This window comes from Gorilla gorilla, chromosome 8, assembly GCF_029281585.2.
Source record: "Gorilla gorilla gorilla isolate KB3781 chromosome 8, NHGRI_mGorGor1-v2.1_pri, whole genome shotgun sequence".
Taxonomy (NCBI): domain Eukaryota; kingdom Metazoa; phylum Chordata; class Mammalia; order Primates; family Hominidae; genus Gorilla; species Gorilla gorilla.
Window position 1 is genome coordinate 70,258,035 of NC_073232.2, and position 8,085 is coordinate 70,266,119.

An 8,085-nucleotide genomic window follows, 5' to 3' on the forward strand; every position below is an offset into this window, starting at 1 on the left:
TTAAGTTTCTACTCCTCATTACTTTTTGTGATATTTGATCTCCCCTAATACTTGATTATAAATCAGCCAGTGATCAATAAAGAGTCTCTCCCACTTTTCAAATCATTATATTTTTAAGTCATGCAATAAAATAGGTCAGGTGGTGAACATTGTTTATCGTTAGAGATACCACTGTGATGTCACTAGGATTCGTGAGGAGATGACACCTGAGAAGAAGGATCTGCATGAGAGGCCTCACCTCTGCCCTCCTGTTTTTTTTGGAAATTGAGCATGGTAAAAAGAACCTGCTAAACCTGGCTGGACACAGTGACTCAAACCTGGAATCCCAGCACTTTGAGAGGCCGAGGCAGGAGGATGGCTTTAGGCCAGGAGTTTGAGACCAGCCTAGGCAACAGAGTGAGACCCCATCTCTGCAAAAGCATTAACAATTAGCCAAGTGTAGTGGCATGTGCTTGTGGTCCCAGCTGCTCGGAAGGCTGAGATGGGAGGATTGCCTGAGCCCAGGAGTTTGAGGCTACTGCACTCCAGCCTGGGCAACTGAGTAAGACCCTGCCCCTAACAAAAAAAGATAAAGAATCAGCTAAACCTAATAGAATCATTGACCCTTGCCACCAAGCAAGCTTACTTCTTTCTCATAGAAGGAGGAGACTGTCGAGTTATTTTGCTCACATAATATGGCCATTGGAAAATATTTTGGCTATTATAGCTAAAACAATAGTTTATTAATAACAGTTTATTAATCATTTACTTCTAAACAATAAAAGCTTGGCTCTCTTTGTACTGCTCATGGCTTTAGGTGGATCTTGGAACGTAACCACTTGTGAGAAGCTAGTAGTATTTGCTGCTTCCCTTAAAGCTCCTGAAAGGCAGAGAGGAAATCTTAGATTTTTCATTGCTATGAACCACTGCAAGTATTGAGGAAATATTCACTACTTCCAACGTCGTAATCCTGCAGCCATTTGGCACCTGTGAGTCAGGTGCCAGAAACTGGGCAGTGCAGAAGGCAGTGTGCTGCGTTCCACAGTTGCTTGCTATCTAGAACTTCTAGGACTTCTGCTTTTCTAGAACTTCTGCTTTTCATTCTCAACTCCAAGAGTTTTGTTGTTTTGTTTTATGGGAAGTTTGTTAGAAGTAGGTTTATATACTTTCTTTCAGAATTAACAGAAGAATTATAATTAATATCACTTCCTGGTGTGACTGAAAGCCTCTAATCCTTTACTGTTATTTGTTTATGAGCACATCCTTTTAACAGCTATGATAATTACTACATCTTGTGTGGTTTCTCAAAAATACATTTGTTTCTTATTTCAAAGAGTTTCTGTAATGGAGCCCTTCAGATTTGGTGCTAATAACATGAAGTAAGAATTTAAGAAAGAAGATCTTTTATTTTATTTATATTTATATTTTTTGAGATGGAGTCTTGCTCTTGTCACCCAGGCTGGAGTGCAGTGGCGCCATCTCGGCTCACTGCAGACTCTGCCTCCCAGGCTCAAGTAATTCTCCTGCAGGGTTTCACCATGTTGACCAGGCTGGTCTTGAACTCCTGACCTCAGGTGGTCCACCTGCCTCCGCCTCCCAGAGTGCTGGGATTACAGGCATGGGCCATCGTGCCTGGCCAGTTGCAAAATATTTAAATGTTACATACAGAGGTGCGAGGGAGATCCATATAGTACCATGTAAATTGCTTGACTCTTTTCAGAGTACTGTTTGTATGTGGTTTCAAAGCAGGGATTAATATATTTATCTTTTAGTTACAATTTGTATACCTATTTAAAAGTAGAGAAAATAGTAAAAGTAACACTAAAATACCCATTATTCAATTTCTGTGATCAAGATTGTCCTACATTTTGTTCATCTATCTGTTTATCTATCTTTACAGGAATATTATAAAGCAAATCACAAGCATCATGCCATTTTTTCTGTTCAGTGTGCATCCCTGGACAGCACTAAAGTTTCTTTATTTTTTTTTTCTTCAGCTTTTAAGTTCTGGGGTCCATGTACAGGATATGCAGGTTTATTACATAGGTAAACATGTGCCATAGTGGTTTGCTGCACAGATCAACCCATCACTCAGATATTACACCCAGTATTGATTAGCTATTCTTCCTGATGCTCTCCCTCCTCCTGCCCCCACAACAGGTCCCATTGTGTGTTGTTACCCCTCATGGATCTGTGTGTTCTCATCATTCAGCTCCCACTTATAAGTGAGAATATGTGTTGTTTGATTTTCTGTTCCTGCATTAGTTTTCTGAGGATCATGGCTTCCAGCTCCATCCATGTCTTTGCAGAGGACATGATCTTGTTTCTTTTTAGGCCTGCATGATAGTCCATTGTGCACATGTACCACATTTTCTTTATCCAGTCTAACATTGATGGGCATTTTGGTAGATTTCATGTCTTTGCTGTTGTGAATAGTGCTGCAGTGAACATACATGTGCATGTCTCTTTATAATATAATGATTTATATTATTTTGGGTATATACCTAGCAATGGGATTGCTGGGTCAATGGTCTTTCTGCTTCTAGATCTTTGAGGAGTCAACACACTGCCTTCCTCGATGGTTGAACTAATTCTTGGCAAGCCTCCCAGCAAGCCTCTGTGTCAGCCTCCTAGCCAGCCAGCCTGAAGACTGGCCTCCCATGCAGCCAGCATTCTGAACAGCATTCCAGCAACCCTCTTCCCCTGCCAGAAGACTCGTGATTTGATTAGCCTCCCATGCAGCCAAGCTCTAGGCCAGCCTCCAAAAAACCGGCCTGCCACCAGGCCTCCAAGTCACATTCATCTTGCCAGACTCTTCAGCAAGCGTTTTAGGAAGCATTTAAGGCAGTCTCTCACACAGCCTCTCCCGCAGGCTCTTGGCCAGCCTCCTAGACAGCCAGCCTCCGATCCAGCCTTTCAGAAAGTCTCTAAGCGAATCTCCCAGACAGCCAGCTTCCAGACCAACCTCCCATGCAGCCAGCGTTTTTAACAGCCATCCAGCAAGCCTCTTGCACAGCCAGATAATCTGCCACTCTGCCAGTTTCCTTGCCAGCCTCTCGGTTAGCCTCCCATGCAGCCAGCCTCTAGGCCAGCCTCCTAACAAGCCAGACTTGCATTCAGACTCAGCCAGATTCAGCCTGCCAGGATCTCAGCAGGCCTTTTAGCAAGCGTTTATGGCAGCCTCTCAGAAAGCCTCTCCCACAGGCTCTAGGCCAGCCTCCCAGTGAGCCAGCCTCTCAGCAAGCCTCTATGCTACTTTTCAAGAGAGTCCTTCAGTACACCAGCCTCCCATGCAGCCCGGGCCTTGGCCAGCCTTCCAGCCAGCCTCTAGGTAAGTCTGTTAGCCAGCTGCTTAGCCAACCAGCTTCAGAATCAGCCTCCCATGCCACCAATGGCATGGCCAGCCTCCCAGTATGCCTCTCAGAGAGCCTCTTAGGCGGCCTCCTGACTGGCCAGCCTCAAAACCAGCCTCCCTTGCAGCCAGCGTTTCCAACAGCCTCAGTGGGAGTGAAGGAGAAGGCAGCCAAAGTTTGGGGTTGATTTTAAGGTGGCCTTGTCCCTCTGCCCTGCAGGGCGCCCCCATCCCAGGCCTGGGGGGCCTGCCCAAGAAGAAGGCCCAGACACCGGGGCCCAAGATTTCCGCCCCGCTGCCGACCCACTCTTCCACCTGCTGCCTTTGTCCCGGGGGCACCCACCACACCCCGCGCTGAAGGGGCGATCCTCCCACAGCTGTCACCTCCTCCTGCAGCCCCAGCTCAGGCAGGGCACGGCGCCTCTTCTTCACATCTTTTATGTTCAGGTCGATGGTCCTCGTCTTCACATCATCCCCTGCAAGCTTCCAGGCGTGGCCCCGGGAGGCAGCTCTGTGCATCTTTCTGATATCCCTGTAGTGGATGACTTAAGAGTCTTTGGTGGTAGACCAGCTGAGTGAAGGCTCTCTGGCGCTCCAGGCTTGTCACGCCCTTGACAGCAGTGGCAGAGAGCCTCTGCATGGCTGCAGCCACCTTTTAAGAGACAGGCTGCTCCTCCCACTCGCCCTTCCCCAGCCCCAGCCCCCGCCGCTCGCTCTTGCCCTTAATCGCCACCACATCCGGCCCAACATCAGTAAAAAGTGTGGTCTAGTGAAGCCCTTGGACACTCCGGCCTCTTTCTAGAGAAATTTGTTGAGTAGAGCCATGAGGCTTTCACGGGATCTTGTAGCCAGCCTCCTAACAAGCGAGCCTGGTACAACCAGGCTCTTAGCCGGACTCAGCCTACCAGGCCCTCAGCAAGCAAAATTAGCAAGAATTTGAGGCAGCCTCTCAGACAGCCTCCTAGTCGGCCGCCTCTCACCCGGGTTCTTGGCAAATCTCCCAGCAAGCCTCTATATCAGCCTCCTAGCCAGCCAGCCTGAAGACCGGCCTTCCATGCAGCCAGCATTTCGATCAGCATTCCAGCAAGCCTCTCCCCTTGCCAGAAGACTTGTCATTCGACCAGACTCCCATGCAGGCAGGCTCAAGGCCGGCCTCCAAAAAACCGGCCTGCCACCCAGCCACCAAGTCATATTCATCTTGCCGGACTCTTCAGCAAGCATTTTAGGAAGTATTTAAGGCAGCCTCTCAGATAATTTTCTGGAATATTCCATTAAACATTCTTTTCTTATTAAATACCGCTTGCCTCACCATGGCAACATAAATCACTGAAAAATACTGTTTATCCGAAGAATAGTCTCTCAACTTGTGGGATAAATGATGTATAATTTTTAACCTTCTTGAGGGTAGATATTATGAGAAAATATTTAATTATAAGAAAAACATTGCAGAATTATAGCCACAGTTTTAAAAATAAGCACATTATAATGATAATAAAATTGTAATGCAACTAATTATAATGAACATATAAAAGAAGTCTCCCCATGGAGATTAGTATCATAAAACAATTTATATTATTTCACCAGCTATAGATTCACTGTTGGCATGTTACTTTTAATACATACTTGACTTTCAATTCGAAATCATTTTTTCATTAAATCCTGTATCTCAACTTTGAGATTAATGTGGTAATGTGATGCAGCTTCTAGTGAAGCCTCAGACACACATTGTTTATTGAGATCAGCCAATTTTTTTTGAAGTTGTCTCACAGTGACCTGACAAGACATGTTTGTTATTGATTTGTAAATCACCTTATCAAATTAACAATATTTACTTTCAAAAATATCCCCAAATATATTGGTTCAGCTTATTTTCTTTATGTGTACACATTCCTGCTTATTACTGAATCCACTTAAGGACACAAGAAGGTATTATCTTCCTGCCAAACTGGTACTCTCTTACTAGACACCAGATTCATCCCACTAGTCATTTGTCCCTTAATGAATCTGTAATGCTTCACAACTTACTGAAGTCTCAAGAAAATATGTGGGCAGGACTAGTGGTGGTAAATTCTATGCTGTGGAATGCTTTCCTTCTTTTTTATTGAAGCACAAATCAACATCAAAGTTCCTCACATACTCAATCACCTGGTGAAATTTTTCCAACAGGTTTCTATCTCAGAATAAAAGTATTTTTGTTTCAAAGGCTTTAGAGGCCCCAGGTAACCTGGTCTCCACATCCCTCCTGACCGCAGCTGCTAAGTTTCTCTCCTCTACTCACTTTTTTTGTACTATACATGAACCCTGCCACCCCCCATGAATTGAAAAATGGGGATCCAATGCAAAGCTAATAAATCACAGATAGCTATAATGATCTTTCTCTGGGACAAAGTTCTATCCACATGACAGTCTTTGAGCCTTGAAATAGAAATTATGAGCAAATTATTTGTAACAATATTCAAAGTAAATTATAAATACCAGTGGGATGATTAAATCAAATTTGATATTGCTAAAATCCACTACATTTGTCCTAAGCTATTATTTGATAAAACACAGATGGCTTTAAAAAATTAAGTTGTCATAACGATACATAATTTGAGATTCAGATATGTTCAGATTTAAGTCAAATTGACATAAATGAAAATAAAATTCTACCAACTAAAATATACAAAAAGTTACTGAAAAAGTAGTATTACAAGATGCAGAAATGTACACTTCAAAATATACTTCAAATACACTTCAGTTCCTCTGGAAAATTTAGAATTAACTGTCAAAGTAAATTGTTGAATCAATTTCAAAATACTCGTTGCTGATATGGGCATTCCCATTTATCTGCTTCATCGTGGTCATAAAATGTGGCCACAAAGAGATATTAAAACCTTTATTTCAGCAGTATAAGCCAATGTCATTAATGTTAATCTATTAAAAACCTTTAACTTAAATTCTTAAAATTTCGTAAGTGACACAATGTCTTTACTTAAAGTAAAACATCTCTCAGCTTTAACTTGCATTTGGTGGAAATAAGCCATGTTTCTAAGCTGACATGGTAAATATATTTATTATCTATATTAAACTAGATTCAGCATTTATCTAAGGCCAAATATGACTTTAAATTTTCTTTCAGGAAGGTTGAAAAATATTTTTTTTTGATACTTCTCTTTCAGCTTTCTGTTTTTCATATTGGTATGAACATTCTTTTAAATGGTTACAGTTATTAAATATCTTCTCATTTTTCTCTTTTAGGAGGTGATGTTGCTTTTTCCTCTCAAAAAACTGAATATTATTATCTTGCTTTTGTTATCAGCTTTCTTATGCACCTGAACTAATTGCTGTGGAAGCCACATATTTTTGCTTTCTAGTTGAAATAATTTCTGCTCCAGACTCCTGCTGTTCAGTGTGCTTGTTCACATTATCTTGTTTGTTTTGATACATGTGTTCAGCTTTCTTCATTTGACACTATGTTTCACTTAGGTCTCTTTGTGCATGTTCTAAAACCTATGTATTTTCTCTTTGAGCGTCTCCTGCATAATTGAAATTAATTTTTAGACTTTTGGATTCCCTTTGAGCTTCAGAAAGTGGTTGATGAAGCTTCTCATTGTTATATATTATTCACATCAACATTCATTTTTCTTGCAAATGAGCACTGTGGAAAGCAAGTTCTTGGTTTTTTCTTGATGTCACACTTTATCTTGGTCTTGTATAGCAGAAGCCAGTCTCTAGAATGGTATGATTCAATTTCTTTCTCCAGTATTTCTTTGTCTTGTTTTTCCTTCAATTTAGAAGTGAGCATTGTGTTCTTAGCTATCAGAACTTTAAGCTGCCCACTATACTGAGGTGCCCTTTTTGTTAATGTTTTCTTTTTCAGTTTTAGGGTCATTTGAAGTTCAGCATTCTTTTCTCTTAAAATCTTAATGTCCTCAAAGTATTTATTTTCCTTCTCCTGGTGCTGATGTTTTAGTATGTCCATTTGCAGTTTTAGCATGGCAATTTCCTTTTTCAACATGCCATTGTCATGTAAGAGATCATTTTCATTTTCATAAGCATGAGAAACCTAAATAAAATAAATTTTTAGCTAGCACTCAATAAAATGGGATATCATGGTCCCTCTTAAAGAATAATTTGTACATTTATACACTGAAAGGGTTTCTGTAAGTAGTTATCAGTTGAAGAACCATTGAATCAAAACTTCAAATGCTATAGAGCATAAATTCCCCAAAGTTCAAACATTTATTTGAACACAATGAATTCATGAAAGTAAAAAAGAAATGACTAGAGAATTTTTAAGAGCTTCAGAATTGAAACAAACTTTCCCTGGATTACAACACATGCAAAAGCATAAAATAAAAGATTAATCACTTTGACTACATACAAAAATTTGATTTACACCCTGATGTCTAACCTATACAAGACCCCATACTAGGAGCTTTAGTGTGTAGGGAGACCCCTTGAAACTATTGCTTTGGAATAAAAGATGAAATACTCCTGATTATTGTAAATACAAAATTGCGTGCAGGATTGTGTAAAGACAATGCCAGGTTAGACTGCCAGAATAAGCCAACAGTGCGTGATATGCTTCCCCCTGCAGAGAGCCTATGAATGGATATGCAGTCAGGGAGGTTTCACGTCACCATGATTCCTATCCCAGAAAAGCAGATGTTCATAGCTCTGGGAATGGAATGCGACTCTTGTGGAGAGCCTATAAATGAACGCATGAGGGGCGCCTGTTCATATGGATAAGATGGGGCTATAAATGCCCT

At 41.4% G+C, this 8,085-nt stretch overlaps 1 pseudogene across 1 annotated transcript in view; it reads left to right on the plus strand.

The window, feature by feature from the left end:
• The window catches only part of LOC101131975 (ras suppressor protein 1-like), a 125,605-nt pseudogene that overhangs the window by 41,127 nt on the left and 76,393 nt on the right, over nucleotides 1–8,085 (plus strand). The window lies entirely within an intron of this gene.